The sequence below is a fragment of the Hemicordylus capensis genome, chromosome 1 (assembly GCF_027244095.1).
Source record: "Hemicordylus capensis ecotype Gifberg chromosome 1, rHemCap1.1.pri, whole genome shotgun sequence".
Taxonomy (NCBI): domain Eukaryota; kingdom Metazoa; phylum Chordata; class Lepidosauria; order Squamata; family Cordylidae; genus Hemicordylus; species Hemicordylus capensis.
Window position 1 is genome coordinate 84,719,911 of NC_069657.1, and position 16,037 is coordinate 84,735,947.

The 16,037-nt window shown below is 43.2% G+C and overlaps 1 long non-coding RNA gene across 1 annotated transcript; it reads left to right on the plus strand.

Moving 5' to 3' along the window:
* The first annotated feature begins 7,633 nt into the window (after positions 1–7,633).
* On the plus strand, positions 7,634–14,720 carry LOC128335692 (uncharacterized). Its single transcript, XR_008311687.1, has 3 exons — positions 7,634–8,667; positions 10,970–11,119; positions 14,470–14,720. It is a non-coding gene; the product is annotated as an uncharacterized LOC128335692 (long non-coding RNA).
* Positions 14,721–16,037: the final 1,317 nt, after the last annotated feature.

A 16,037-nucleotide genomic window follows, 5' to 3' on the forward strand; every position in this document is an offset into this window, starting at 1 on the left:
AAATATAAGACATAAACAGTACATTAATTATTTCAATGTCAGGATAAAACAAACTGATCGATCCCTCTAACATTCATTCAGGACAGAAGACCCAGCAGAGCAGCTAAGATGTTATCAACCATCTGATGGTCAGGAGGGAAGGATCCTCATGGGAGAATGGAGAGTTGCGGAGTCTGTCTGCATGCTCCCCAGTCACACGTGGCTGGCATAGGCATGCAAAGCAGAGGTGCCCTAGAACAGTGGCTCCCAAGCTGGGAGCTTCCAGATGTTGCTGAACTACAACTCCCATCAGCCCTAGCTATAATTTATTGTGGCTGGGGCTGATGGGAATTGTAGTTCAGCAACATCTGGAAGCTCCCAGTTTGGGAACCACTGCCCTAGAAGATCTCTGAATGGGCGGGCAGAATTGTACAGGAGCAGGAGGTCCTTAAGATTTCCCTGAGCCCAGACCTTTTACTTCTGTTGTGTGTATGTTTCCAAATATGCACTATATTGTGTCCCTAGGAAAACAGCACATCCATTGTGGTTGAAATTCCTCTTTGAGCTGGAATCTGCTTGTGGGGACGGGGGTGGGTGGGTCGTGGGCACCTATTGGATCTGAATGACATGCCATTCCCCTCCCACTATATCCATGCCATTTTTGGTGGCTTCCCCCCCACTTTGTTTCAAACACTGTTTTAATGTGTCAATAGCTATGAGCGTAAGTGTGCTGGAATACTCATACCATGCTGGAATACTAATCTAGTACAAGCTGTTTTTTAAAGTGTGAAAAGCAGCAGGTGACCCTCCTCCCCCACTCCACCCTACATTGCCTTACCATTTTAGGAATCTTTATTAAAATTAATGTTTGACATATCCTTGTTATTTGCTGTGTGCTTCCTTGCTGTGAAAAGCCAACACTGGAGAACTTTGTCTGCTTTGCTTTTTAAAATGTCGTGAAGAACCACAAGGCAGGCTCTTTCTTCTCCCACCCCACCATACAGCAAAGCAAATATTATTATTGCCCTTATCCTGGATTGGAGCATCTAGAAATGATGCTACATATAAAATGCGGTGTGGGTGCTTAAGAAAAAAAAATAGTTAGGAAAGAACCCCATGTTATAGCACCCAGACCTGATCCTGATAGTGATTGAATAGTGCATTTGATCTTGGGGAGCTTCAGAATCTCAGATACGGATCCCAATACTGATTGTGGATGAAGTTGATTCATCAATATTGGCTTGATGTATTGCGGGCTTACCTTTCCTGAAGCTCTGGAATCCCCCAAAGATAGCAGCTGCCCAAAAGACAGCTGCAGCAATTCAAATCTCTGCCTTTTTCTTCATCTTCTCACCCTAGAAATCACCAGGGCAGGAAGCAATGTCATGCCATTGCATCCTTTTCCTGGTTCATTAGCGGGGTGGGGGAGTGTCCGTGTCCTACAGTGACAGGGTATGGCCAATTCCCCCCAGTAATGCATCAGGAAAAGGAAGCAATGTCATGATGTTGCTTCCACCTTGGTGCATTCTAGGGTGAGAAGGGAGAGGAAAAGATGACAATGTGAATTGCTGTGGCTGCTTTCTGGCAGGTGCTTTCTTCGGGAAATGCATGATCTTCAGGAGGACGCTTTACACACAGGGCTTCTACCCCGAATCTACTTCAGAGGAGAGTGTGTGCATTCACACACCAGACAAACTTACCCTGAAGTCCCTTTGAGGTTCTTGGACCAACTCCAGACACAAATCAGGCTTTGTGATGCAAATTCTAGTTTATCTTGACATATTTTTGGATTTTTAAAATGCTGGTTTTAAGCTACTTTTTCTGAAAACGCCAGAGCAAATAGGAGAGGCACTGATGTAGAATCATTAGCATGATGTTCTCTTTAGAAATGGAGATATTGGTCTTTAGGAAGCTCTCCCCCCACCCGCACCATTGGGTCGAAGGAAAACATAAAACATGCCATGTGAACTTGTTTCAAAACAAGATCCGAGAGCAGAGGGGAGGGGCTGCTTCCCTCAATGCTGCGAGTGTAGTTCGAAGTGGCATACCCCGAAGCATGAAGCCATGTGCGAATAACTCCCTGGAAAGATATCCTCCACCCCCAATCAGTGGCATAACAAGCTCTGAGAGGACCTGTGTGCAAGAATTGAACATGGGCTCCATCAGATAATTTCCCCATTGGGATCAATGTGAAACTCAAAAAGTTTAATAACTCTGAGAATTATCAGCACTCTCTCCAAACTAGAATTCCTAGGATAGGAGTGGTATAAAACGTGTATATGTTCGTAGTGTAGACAGGGGCCCATTGGCTGCATCTCTCCGCAGTGCTGAAGGATGACACTTTGCCCCCACCTCTGCAGGTGGCAATTATGACATTGCCTGTGGTTTCTCTACTATGATGTGCTCATTGTCTCCTTGGTGATGGCTAAAGTTTTAGCCATCAAGGTACGGAGGATGCAGGAGAAAAAGCAGCATCTCACAGAGGCAGCTTGATTCTCCTCCTCCTATCCCAAGAATAGATGGGATAATCCTGGCAAAGCAGTTGTGCTGCTTTTAAATGTACAAATGAGTGGTAAGACTGCCAGGTGAGAAGTATTTTTGTGTTCTAGAACAGGAATTTGTAACAGCTGGTGGCAGTTTGAAATCAAGCAATCCAGCAGATAAGGCAAGTATTTCAGCATCTCTAAATGCCAAATCTTTTGCTTCCTTTTTTGTTTGGCTCTGAAAATAACCTTTGCCAAGGCTTAATTCTAGAGATAGTAGGGAGAAAGATGCTATGTTGCCTGGAGAAAAGTCTTAACTCTGGAAATAGAGCAACTTGAACAGGAAACTACAGACAAATGGACAACATGAAGATAACACTGGTTTGGGGAATCATCTGGAAAAGTTTTTAAAACCATAGATTCTACCACGTTTAAGAAAAATAATAAGCAGGAAAAAATAACAAAAAATAAAATAAAATTCATAACAAAAATCATTATGCAAGGTAAGGAATGATGCATGGTAAGGAACATAACTGTTTCAGAAAAAAGGAAGTGAAAAAGTTCAGATATTATCATCTCCAACACGACATGATGATGACCCCTGCTAACTTGGCAAAGAGGCACCTTTTAATGTGGTGATTCTCTTTATTTAGCAGGCACAGAGTAACTGGCCCTATCCACCCCCAGCACAGTATCTCCAGTGACTGTTGCTGGTGTCTGTCTTACGTTTCTTTTTAGATTGTGCACCCTTTGGGGACAGGGATCCATTTTGTTTATCTTATTTATTTGTTATTTCTCTGTGTGAACCGCCCTGAGCCATTTTTGGAAGGGCGGTAGAGAAATCGAATAAATAAATAAATAAATAAATAAATAATCAGGAAATGACACTCACTGCCTAAATGTCTACCTACAGGCAGTAATGGGCTGGATGAGGGATAACAAATTGAAGCTGAATCCAAGCAAGACAGAGGTGCTCATTGTGGGAGATCAGAATTTAAGGGGTGAGTTAGATTTCCTCTGCTGGATGGTTACACTCCCCCAGAAGGAACAAGTATGCAGCTTGGGAATGCTCTTGGATCCAGGCCTCACCATGGTATCTCAAGTGGAGGCTATGGCCAGGAGCGCTTTCTATCAGCTTCTGCTGATTCGACAGCTGCATCCATTCCTTGAAGAGAACACTCTCAAAACAGTAGCATCAGCTGGTAACCTCCAGGCTCGACTACTGCAATGCACTCTATGTGGGGCTGCCTTTGTACATAGTTCGGAAACTTCAGTTAGTTCAAAATGCGACAGCCAGATTAGTCTCTGGGGTAACCCGGAGAGACCGTATTATGCCTGTCTTAAAACAGCTGCACTGGCTGCTGATATGATTCCGGGAGAAATACGAAGTGTTGGTTATTACCTTTAAAGCTCTGAACGGCTTGGGTCCAGGCTACCTTAGAGAGTGAGTGCCTTCTTTGGTATGATCCCCATCACTCGTTGAGGTCATCTGGAGACGTCTGTCTCCAGTTACTACCAGTACATCTTGTGGAGACTCGGAACCAGGCCTTTTCTTTAGCTGCCCCTGGTCTATGGAATGCACTCCCAGCAGATATCCGCAGCCCTAAAGAGAGCCCTAAAAACCTATTTGTGTGGCCTAGCCTTCGAAGGCTTGTAAAGTGTTGTTGTTTTTTAAAAGTATTTTAATTGGTTTTAAATGGTTTTAATTGTTTTTGAATTGTTTTTATATTGTTTTTAGCATTGTGTTCTGAATTGCGTGTTTTAATGTCTTTTTAAAAGCTGTTGTACACCGCCAAGAACCTCCGGATGGGGTGGTTTATAAATGTTAATAATAATAATAATACCAAAATAATCCCAGTGGTAACTGGCGCCCTGGTAATACCAAAATAATCCCAGTGGTAACTGGCGCCCTGGGTGCAGTTCCAAAAGACCTTGAAGAGCACCTCAACACTATAGGGGCCACAGAAATCACCATCAGCCAATTACAAAAAACAACTTTACAGGGAACAGCCTATATTCTGCGATGATATCTATAACAACAGCAACAACATTGACAATAAATTCAGCCATCTCAGGTCCTTGGGAAGGACTCGATGTCTGGATAAAACAAACCAGTCAATAACACCTGTCTGACTGTGTAAATAAATAATAATAATAATATCTGTTGTATTGTTTTTATGCCTGTTTTATATGTTTTTAGCTTGATGTTTTTATTGCTTGATGTTTTTATTGCTTTTTATTGTATGTTTTAATTTTTGTAAACCGCCTTGGGGTTTTCTTTTAATGAAAGGCAGTATAGAAATGTAAAAACAAACAAACAAACAAACAAACAAATAATCGGGAACACCATACAAGCCATAAACACCTGGGCTATACCTATTATCAGATACACTGCAGGAATAATAGACTGGACCCAGGCAGAGCTAGAGACGCTAGATCGTAAGACCAGGAAAATAATGATCATCAATCATGCTCTGCACCCCTGCAGTGTTGTAGATAGGCTATACCTCCCTTGCAGCTCAGGTGGAAGAGGACTGCTGCAAGTCCATCAAGCAGTAGAGGAGGAGAAAAGAGGCCTTGAAGAATATATCAAGGACAGTAAAGAAGATGCACTTAAAATGGTCAATAATGAGAAACTATTAACACCAACGAAACAAAGCAGGCCTACAAGAAAGAACAAGTCAAGAACTGAGCAGAAAAATGGAAAAATAAGCCCCTGCATGGTCAATATTTGCACAAGATAACTGGAGAATCAAACATCACCAAGACCTGGCAATGGCTTAAAAATGGCAACTTGAAGAAAGAAACAGAGGGTTTAATACTGGCTGCACAAGAACAAGCACTAAGAACAAATGCAATAAGAGTAAAAGTAGAAAAATCCACCACAAACAGCAAGTGCCGCCTTTGTAAAGAAGCAGATGAAACAGTGGACCACCTAATCAGCTGTTGTAAAAAGATCGCACAGACTGACTACAAACAAAGGCATGACAAGGTAGCAGGGATGATACACTGGAACATCTGCAAAAAATATAAGCTACCTGTAGCCAAAGATCGGTGGGACCATAAAACTGAAAAAGTGGTAGAAAATGAAGATGCAAAAATATTATGGGACTTCCGACTACAAACAGACAAACATCTGCCACACGATACACCAGATATAACTGTAGTCGAGAAGAAAGAAATACAAGTTAAAATAATCGACATAGCAATGCCAGGGGATAGCAGAATAGAAGAAAAAGAAATAGAAAAAATCACCAAATACAAAGATCTACAAATTGAAATTGAAAGGCTGTGGCAGTAGAAGACCAAAATAATCCCAGTGGTATTTGGCACCCTAGGTGCAATTCCAAAACAACTTGAAGAGCACCTCAACACCATAGGGGCCACAGAAATCACCATCAGCCAATTACAAAAAGCAACTTTACTGGGAACAGCCAATATTCTGTGACAATATCTATAATAACAGCAGCAACATTGATAATAAAATTCAGCCATCGCAGGTCCTTGGGAAGGACTCGATGTCTGGATAAAACAAACCAGTCAATAACACCTGTCTGAATGTGTAAACAACAACAACAACAACAACAATAAATATTTAATTGTAATAGCTTTTGGTGGAAAGTGGCCAAATATGGCTTGCATCACATTGGAACCAATTATTGGGCCAATTCGATGCACAGCCCTAGTGTTATTTCCTTGCAAAAACTGACACAATATCCTTGAAAAACCTGATATAATGCATAGCATGTGATATTGCACCAGTTTATGGCTGCACCTAGGCATGGTCTGTTGCAGCATCTTGGTTATTTTTACCATTTCATTCAAAGGGGCTTGTGTGTTTGTGTGTACATTTGTGTACATCAGAGTACTATCCCTGACATCCTCAGCACCCTACATGTAAGCTTCGTATCTAAGGGGCAATTAGCCAGAACACAGCCTCTTGAATTCCCTGTTCTAGCCATTTCAGTACTGGGATTGTAGATTGTAGGATTGGACCGTGCAATGATAGTGGGTATGATCTACCGGGTATTCTCCTGCAGTCATGCTCATGTGCAGCTCCCACTTTCTTGTTCAGGAAAACTTCTAAGTGGAATGTGCCCCAAATCATTAGCTAACACCAGGACCAGCGAGTTTGACGTTTTGTATAACAATGGTTTAATTTTCTGCATGTATTTTGTATAACACGCTTGCTGACTTCGATTCGTCTTCTGTAGCTGCTATCATTTCCATAGTGATGTATTCAATTGTACTAAGCCAACAAAAGAATCAATTCTGAAGCATGGTAAACGATAAAATTTTGAAGGCAATCATGTCTCTGCATCAGGGATCTTTTGGCATCTTTTTCAAATGATACTGCTCAGCAGGTTCTGTTTTCGATCTCTCAAAACTTGGAAAAATACATATAACTCAGGCCTTGCTACACTATAGATTGACCATAGGTCAGCACTGAACTGGAGCTAGTATAGTGAGCAGTTAGCACGCAGAAACTTTTAAGAGTCAGTGCAGATGACTTCAGATGCTGAGTTTGCATGGTAGTTCACAATGCTTGCCTTTGAAAGGGGTAAATATTTCCCTGAAAATGCAATGTGATAAACAAGTTCCCAGCCCTCTTATCCCATAGTGGGAGAAGACCATCACAGCAGCAAAACTCTCCACCAATGTTGTGTCATCTCAGGAGTTGTTTGTAAATCTATAGCTATTAAGAGAGCAGACTGGTAGAAACAAAGTCAGTTTAAGCCTTAAGAACCAACATGAAGCAAGACTGAGATGTTGTAAGCTGCAACATAGACAAAAATGACAGTGTAGAGGGAGAGAAATGACTCATGAAGAACCCTTGTTAGTCCAGCTCATCCTTCCTAACATTTTAAAAATAGGAAAGAATGTGGTTTTCTGTTTTGAGTGAGAGAAAAAACCTCTCTCTCCAATGGAATTTCCTAAAAGGTTCTGTGCCTTCTGAGCTTAAGTGCATTAAAATTCTGAAGAGAGGGGGGGAAAGATGAAAGCAGCAGCAATTTGTACCCTGATTGCATTAGGAGACACATTTATTTGCACAAGAGAGACCCAAGTTCTTCTGACTAATGAGGGTGGGTGGAACTAGCATGGGAGCGAACCATGTAAAAGCTCCATTTTTTTCCACCCAGTTTGATTATCCTTTTTTGATCTCAGTGTCTGATCAGCTCTGGAGGAAGAATCCATGCTGTTCATTACAGCCTTGTGTCTATCCATGGGGAGCTGGAGCTTGAAACAGGAGTCCAATCAACGAACACAACTCTGGGATAATCAAACTGCCTTTGAAGCAAAGCAAGTTGAGCTTCTTTCCCCTTCCACCCTCATATGGAAGGTCTCATGGTTCCTCTCTGGCTTTTTTGTTTGTTTTTGTTGTTGGGGGAGGATGGGGAAGGAGGGATGGTCAGGAAAGCAATTATTGGGTTTGGAATTAACCAAGAAGGAAGGGTTTGGACAGAATATATGGTAGGAAAAGGGGGTTTTGTCAATAGGTGCTTTACTACAACCATCCCATTAGGCCAAAGCCGCCCGACTTGGGCCCTCCAACTGTTGTTGGACTACAACTTCCATAATCCCTGATTGTGGCTGGCAATGATGGGAGTTGTAGTCCAACCTCAGCTGGAGGGCCAGCATTGTGCAGCCGTGCATTAAGTCAACAAACTGAAAGGGAAATGATTTTATTGGAAGCTGAAGACATTTGTCCAACTTTGGGTTGTCCTTAACTGCACCTATGCCTGTCTTTTAATCCCCCCCCATTGTTTTTAAATGTAAGGGAAAGAGGGGCTGTGGCTCAGTAGTAGAGCATGCCCTTTTCATGCAAAAGGTCCCAAGTTCAATCCCCAGCTTTGCCAATTAAAAGAACCTCAGGTAGTAGAGCTCAGGAAGGTCTCTTGTTGCCCGAGATCTTGGAGAGCCAATGCCAGTCATCATCGGGAATACTGGGCTAGAATGTCTGCCTTGGCACAAGGCAGCTTTATATGTTGAGGTTTGTTTGTCTGTGTGTATGTGTTACTTTTCTGGCAACCTCAACTGCCTACATGATTAGGAAAGTCTTTACATCTAGGAACTACTTAGACAGATGAGAATAAAAAAATCTCCTGCCATGTTATGGGAGCGATTCAGAATGAATGGAGAGGAAATCGAGCGGAGGGAGGAATAATCAGTTGTGTGAGATCTGCAGCACATGAACAACAAAAGAGTGAGCAACAGAATTACAGCTGGTGCTGGCTGGCCCAGTATTAAAATGTACATTTGAACTATAGGGTCCCTCCTCCTCAGGGACACACTGTTCTCTCTTACCGTTCTTTGCTTCCTAAAGGTGTTCAGCCCTAGATGACTCATTTAAATAAGGAATACAGTATGTAGTCCTGAAAAATGGCCTACCAATATGACTCAGCATGGCCTGCCCTTCTTTTCACAAGCCTACCAGCTAATGCAACATTCTGAGTATGCACATGGGTACACATAGGCTCATTTAATCCTACAGATACATTGGCCAGATCTGCCTCAGTATACACCTCCAGAACGCTGCTGGAACCAATGGTACTAAAGTCATGGAGTTTGGGGTTGAAACCACACTAGACTAGATATGGGCAGCCATGTTTGCTCATTCATATACCTACTTCATTCACTTCTAAAGTGTCGGGGAAATCGGCTTTTGACATCAAAAGGAACATGCAGGTGAGGGAACTTCTTCAGCTTATTTTCCTGTCCTCCATCTGTTCAGGTAAGCATCTTCCAGCCTGGATCACTACCAGTACCAGATTGGGAGAAAGCTAATTGGGGTGATGGAGCATAGGGAGGAAAGAAAGTGGAGGAGGAGATTTCTTTCCATTTGTTTCACACATTCACCCCTTTGAGTGTAAAAATTAATCCTATACACAGGGGCATAGCTACAATTGAACAAAGAGAGGGAAATGTCCCTGGTCCCCCGAGGGCCCACCAACTGGGTAACAGTTTGTTTTTTGCTCTCCCCCCATGCCTCTCTGAAAAAGAAGGGGGGGATGCAGGGACCCATCTCTACTTTCAGTCCTAGGGCCCACTCCAACCTTGCTCAGGGGTGAGCAAGCCTGCACACAAGACAGCATTCTAAGAAAGGGGCACAACAAACATGGCTGCCCATGTCATGCCTACATTGGCCCTAGTTTGCACCAATCTTTTCTTTTGCTGTCTTTAAGAGAGGAGCCTCACTTCTAGGCATCAACTGAGAAATGCTGGGACTTGCCTGTGGTGAGGAGAACAAAAACCATTTCTATGGCCTCACAGTGTCCAGGGAGACAGAATTTGTCCCATGCAGGTGGAGAGCAGCACAATAGGAGCTGTGGCAAGCAGATTCTGTGCCTGACCTTTCCCAGAGACAGAATGATGTATTTGACGTTTCCAGTGCTGAAAAAGTGACAGGAGTGAAAATGACCTCAATTACAATATGGTATTATCTTTGCTGTGACTCAGAAATGTCTCCTCCCAGGGCAGGAAACTCCAAGGGAGGGCACAGCTGAGACAGCAAGCTCAGCCCCGAGTCCATTTCGATGCTGGGGTCTCAAAATGCTGGCAGTCTCTTCCAAGAGATTTTTGCAAAATCTGCTCGGCTTCTCAAAGGAGAGGTGCCAGGACTCAGACCTGTGGAAGAGTCCTTCCACCTGCCCTGGAAGCACAGTAATGAGGCAAGATGAGGCAGCTGCCTCAGGGGACATGGTTTTGGGTGCCAGAGTGGGAGGCAGATGGGCCAACTGACCCCATGGCCCAATCAACTGGGAAGTTCTTCTACAGCTGCCTTGTTGAAATGATAAGGATCATGGTTCTTGTTCATCTCTTGCACTTTTCAAGGTAATTCCTGATGAATTTGGCCTGTCTTAATTAGTGGGAGGAGTACAGGTGGATCTCTGTATTCGCGTGGGTTCCATTTTCAGCAATTACCTCAGATAGTGGTGTATATATATGTACTAAATAAATAAACATAATAAATAGCGACACGCGAATAAAGAGTCATTAACTTTATGGGATTGAGGGGGTTAGGTTCCTGGGCCCCCGAAAATATTGTAGAAAACAGCAAGAAACAGTCCAAAAGGATTAAATAAAGTGCCCTACCATGCTCAGTGGGCCTCCAGAGATCCAGCAATACCCTCCAGAAGTCCAAATTCTTCCTCTCTTTTTTTTTTTGAGGAAAAATGTTTTTTAAACAAGCCACAAAATGGCTCCGTTTGACAAAATGGCAGCTGGAAATGACTTCTGAGGTCATTTCCGGCCACCCCCCAATCTGTGGATATGCAGATTGAACCCCCTTTCCACTCTTTTTTTCATGCATATGTCAAAGTCAGGTGTCAGTTCCCTGACTGTGGATTTGCAAAGCCACAGATGTTGGATCCATGGGGTAATGAGGCTGCCCTGTATAAGATTTGGATTTCTGCCTCAGGCACTGAAATTCCTTGGGAATGGCCTTAATGAAGATGTTTGCAAAAGAAGTTAGGAGGGAGACTGAAGTAATTTCTTTCTTTTGCCAGCAAATTAATTTCTCCTTAACCACAAGCGAGGGAGGAAAAAACACCAAAGGCCAACAGAACTGTTGGGAAGTGGAACTTTGCTGAAAGAGGAGCATCTTGATCTGCAATAAGTGGACTTAGTCATAGTGCCAACATACAACCTTGTTCAACGTGAGTAATTTGGAAGTGCCTTATTTAAAAAAAAAACACACACAGGATAATTGGTCTCCTACATAAGTTTACTGAACATTTCCTACTATTCTTATTCATTCCACTAGAAAAGCAATTTCCATTTCCCAAGTCTGCGTTCTAGACTAAGGTTCAATTTGGTGGAGGAATATTAATCCAGATCCCAGGCACTCCGTCCTGCTTCAGTGCTGGAGCCAGGTCTTTGTGGGGTCAATTGCTGCTGCGGCCCCCTCCTTAGGGCTCAGTGGGGCAGCCATGGGACAGCTATTGGTAAGCCCACCATCTTTATTTACAATATGCAATGCACTCATCATGACTGCAATGCTGCAGTGGTGGGGATGAGCACATTGCATTATTGGTAAGCATAGATGGTGGGCTGCTGAAGAGCACTCCAGCCCACCTCTGCCACTAAGGTAACCCCAAAGCAGCAGCCTGGAGTGTTCTTTGGAAGCCATGCTGCTGCTACTCACCATCTTTGTTTACATGCAATGCAATGTGCTCATCCCTGCCATCCAGGGGCATGGCAAGGTTGGAGGTGGCCCTGGGACCCCCAGTCTTGAAAATGGGTGCATCAGCATCAAGGGGCATTCTTGGCATCATGGCACAGATGTGCTCCCTGTTCGCCTCTCCCAGCCAGTGAGGTTTTGTATGCTGGATAGGTTCTTCCTTTCTCTCTCTTGCAAACAAGGAAGGAAATACCTAACCGGAGAACAAAGCCCTCACTGGCTGGGAGAGATGGGCAGCATGTTTGTGCACAATGCCAGCCACACCCCTTGTGTTGATGTCAGATCTAATTCCGTGCTTTCAGTATGGTTACTTATTCCATTCACTCTTAAATAGGTGCTTTTATTGTATACTGGGCAATGATTCAAAGCAGGGGTTTGGATGATTCAAAGCAGGGTTTTTCTGTTGGTTAGGCATGGGCCCTCTGTCCATGGTGCTAAATTGTGGACTGCGGTTCTTTAAAATCAAACCTAGTATGTTGAATTCCAGAGCTAAATCCCCAAGGATGTCCAAATATAGGATTCTTTTTTTTAAATGACCCCCCCAAGCCATTTGATTTTAATATATATATTTCCAAAGAAAAACCTTCAGTGACATTTGTGAAATCAAAGGTGCATGGGGGGGGGGAGAGAAATCCCCCATCAATATTTAAAATGAGTGTCAAGTGAAATTGCAGGGTTTCAGATCAATGTGTCATCTGCTGAAATGTGAACAGCTGCTGCTTTTGTGGATTTCTTTCTTTCCCTGTTTTTTATTATAGCATCACTGATCTCTTGTCTGCCTGATCTGTTGCATTGACAGGAGTATTTGAGGAATCAGAACAGGAAAGCATAACCTAGGCTGACGTGTGAGAGAGAGGGAGAGGGGGAGATATTTTATCCCCAGAACAGGAGGATTTATAGCAAGTTCTGCTGAAATGATGGGGTTCTGCTATTCCACCAAAATGGCTCCTTAGAGTAGATTTTCTTATGATTCAAGCATTTAGAGAAGGGGCTAATGTGCCATGATGGTAGAGTCCAGTTCTTCTGCAGGACCTGGTACACTGTGGGTTTTCTATTTCAGCAGTGCAATGTAAGGCCCAGGCAGGAATGTTATGGAGAAAACTAATTATAACTCAACATGAAAGAGCAAGCATCTGTGGACAGGCAGTTGAACATGCTTAAATTTAGGTCACAATCCAGTCAAAGTTCACCATATTTAAGTCCAATTGGGTCCAATAGGAATGAATTAAGTATCCCCTTAAATTGAAATTGATGCACTTAATTTATTATCTAGACCCATTTCAAACTGGCTTTACAGCTGGCTATGGGGTTGAGACAGCCTTGGTTGGTCTGATGGATGACCACTACTGGGGAATTGACAGAGGAAGTATGACTCTGCCAGTTCTTCTGGATCTCTCGGTGGTGTTCGAGACCATCGACCATGGTATCCTTCTGGGTCGCAGCATGGGGTCGCATGGGGAGTTGGGGATAGGGGGCACTGCTTTGCAGTGGTTCCATTCCTATCTCTCAGGTAGATTCCAGATGGTGGAGCTTGGTGACAGCATCTCCTCAAAACAGGAGCTTTTATATGGAGCCCCTCAGGGCTCCATTTCGTCACTAATGCTTTTTAATATCTACATGAAACCGCTGGTTGGGGTCATCAAGAGTTTTGGTGCTGCGTGTTATCAATATGCTGATGACACCCAAATCTACTTCTCCTTTTCATCTTCATCATCAGGAAATGGCATTCATTCCCTAAATGCCTGCCTACAGGCATTAATGGCCTGGATGAGGGATAACAAATTGAAGCTGAATCCAAGCAAGACGGAGGTGCTCATTGTGGGGTTCAGAATTTAAGGGATGAGTTAGAGCTTCCTGTGCTGGATGGGGTTACACTCCCCAGGAAGGAGCAGGTATGCAGCTTGGGAGTACTCCTGGATCCAGGCCTCACCCTGGCATCTCAGGGAGAGGCCATGGCTAGGAGTGCTTTCTATCAGCTTCAGCTGATTCGACAGCTGCGTCCAAGAGAACAATCTCAGAACAGTGGTACATCAGTTGGTAACCTCCAGGCTTGACTAATGTAATGTGCTCTACGTGGGGCTGCCTTTGTACATAGTTCACAAACTTCAGTTAGTTCAAAATGCGGCAGCCAAATTGGTCTCTGGGGCAACCCAGAGAGACCATATTATGCCTATTTTAAAACAGTTGCACTAGTTGCCAGTATGTTTCTGGGCAAAATACAAAGTGCTGATTATTACCTTTAAAGCCCTGAATGGCTTAGGTCCAGGTTACCTTCTTCGGTATGATCCCCACTGCACGTTAAGGTCATCTGAGGAGGTCTGTCTCCAATTACCACCGGTACGTCTGATGGCAACTCAAAGGCGGCCTTTTCTGTAGCTGCTCTTGGACTGTGGAATGCACTTCTGGCAGAAATCCGTAATCTGAATTCATTATTGGCCTTCAGGAAAGCGGCCTGGCCTTCCAGGGTTTTTAAACTGCTTTTAAACTGTAAATGTTTGACCTGGCTTTCCAGGGTTTTGAAACTGTTTTAATTGTCAGTTGGTTTTATATTTTTTTATATAGTTTTTGAGTTTAACTGTTAATTGATTTTAATTGTTTTTATTTTAACATAAACTTCCCTGATCCATTTTTGGAAGGGATAAATTTATGTCAGATTTATTTGATATCAATCAATCAAACAAACAAACACATTTGATAAAATAGAAAATTAAAAAATGTAAAATGCGTGTGCCAAGTGCTTGTTAAACAGCTGTTGCCTTAGGAGCTCTACTCTCAGCATGCAAGTAGATGTTTGCTCACAGGTCCTGCAATGTTCCTTCTCTCCAGCAGCAACATTAACTATTCGTGGTGACCGAAAAGGTGCTGTAGATGGGATAGGCTGTGGCTGGATAGAAAACCAGCGATTTCCTCAAAACCAACAGAAACTTCCATAACCCTGTTGCCAAGCCAGTGTCTATGAACTGTTAGCATCAGAAATGTACAAGTTGAATACAAACAGTTGTCTGTCCAGAAGCTTTTACCTGCTCATAATGAAAAACTTACTTAAATGAGTGAACACCTTATGAACGAATGTTAGAATGATGGATGAAATTATGCAGGATATCATATCAGTAAATCATAGGCACTGGAAAGCTCATTCCAAACGTTTTGAAATAAATGATCGCTAACATTTGGAGCAAGCCTGAAAAAGTCCACTTTTCAAAGTCCACTTATTCCAAGTTTGCTATGGTGTTTGATGTGCCTTGTGGAGGGCTCATTTAGCTAGAGGAGTCTCGGCTCCCTGCCCACTGGCCAGGGATCCAATTCCCAGGCTGAAGAAGCTGACCATCCCTGCATTTGTTATCCCGACCTCCATTTAAGCACCCTGTTCTAGGGCTTTCCTCTCTCTTCAGAAAGATTATGATCTTGAAAAATCCATCATGTGCCAGGGAAAGTCTTGGGTGGACAGAGCTGGGCAGGGCAGATGGACGGAATCTGGAATATTATCAATTTTGTGGGGCACACTTAGCACCAATTTTTGAAAATCAAAAGTTATCCTATTCTTAAAAACAAGCTCTCCTTCTTAAATAGAAGCTGTCATGTCACAGATTCAAAAGTATTTTTTTAGTGATTTCTTAGGTTTGACAAATCAGTGCCTCAGGTAGGGCAGTGCAACTACTGGCCCTAGACATAGGAGGGCATCACTTGACAAATATAAAATAATGTGTCCTTTCCTTATCCAGAGCCACCTAATGGCACAGTGGGGAAGTAAGTTGCCTAGTGAGCCAGAGGTTGCTGGTTCAAATCCCCGCTGGTATGTTTCCCAGACTATGGGAAACACCTATATCAGGCAGCAGCAATACAGGAAGATGCTGAAAGGCATCATCTCATACTGCGTGGGAGGAGGCAATGGTATCACTCCTGTATTCTACCAAAGACAACCACAGGGCTCTGTGGTCACCAGGAGTCAACACCAACTTGATGGCACAACTTTACTTTACTCCTTATCCAGAGTTCTCATTGTAGGGAATTAAGTATATCATAGGATAGGGCCAGCTCTGGGGGGTCACTATGTAATATATTGTCTGGGCCAGTTACTATTAGTTTAGTCAGTCAGGCTTTAAGCAGACTTTAAACATAAATTTGTAATCAGACCACAAGAATGGGGAACACAGCCAAGCCCAGCTAGCAGAATGGATCCAGAAACCAAACAGAAGAGACGGGGTTGGTTTGCAGAATGATAACAGATGAGGTCAGAAAAAGGGAAATGGATACTAGCAAGTGTCCATCTCTGGAAACCAGAAGTTATGGGCTGAAATATAAGTGGATATCTTGATGTAGAACAAAATGGGGTAGTGATCAGAGGAAACTCCCCAATGCTTGGAGCAATCAGTCAAGGTATAAAAACTCAGGAC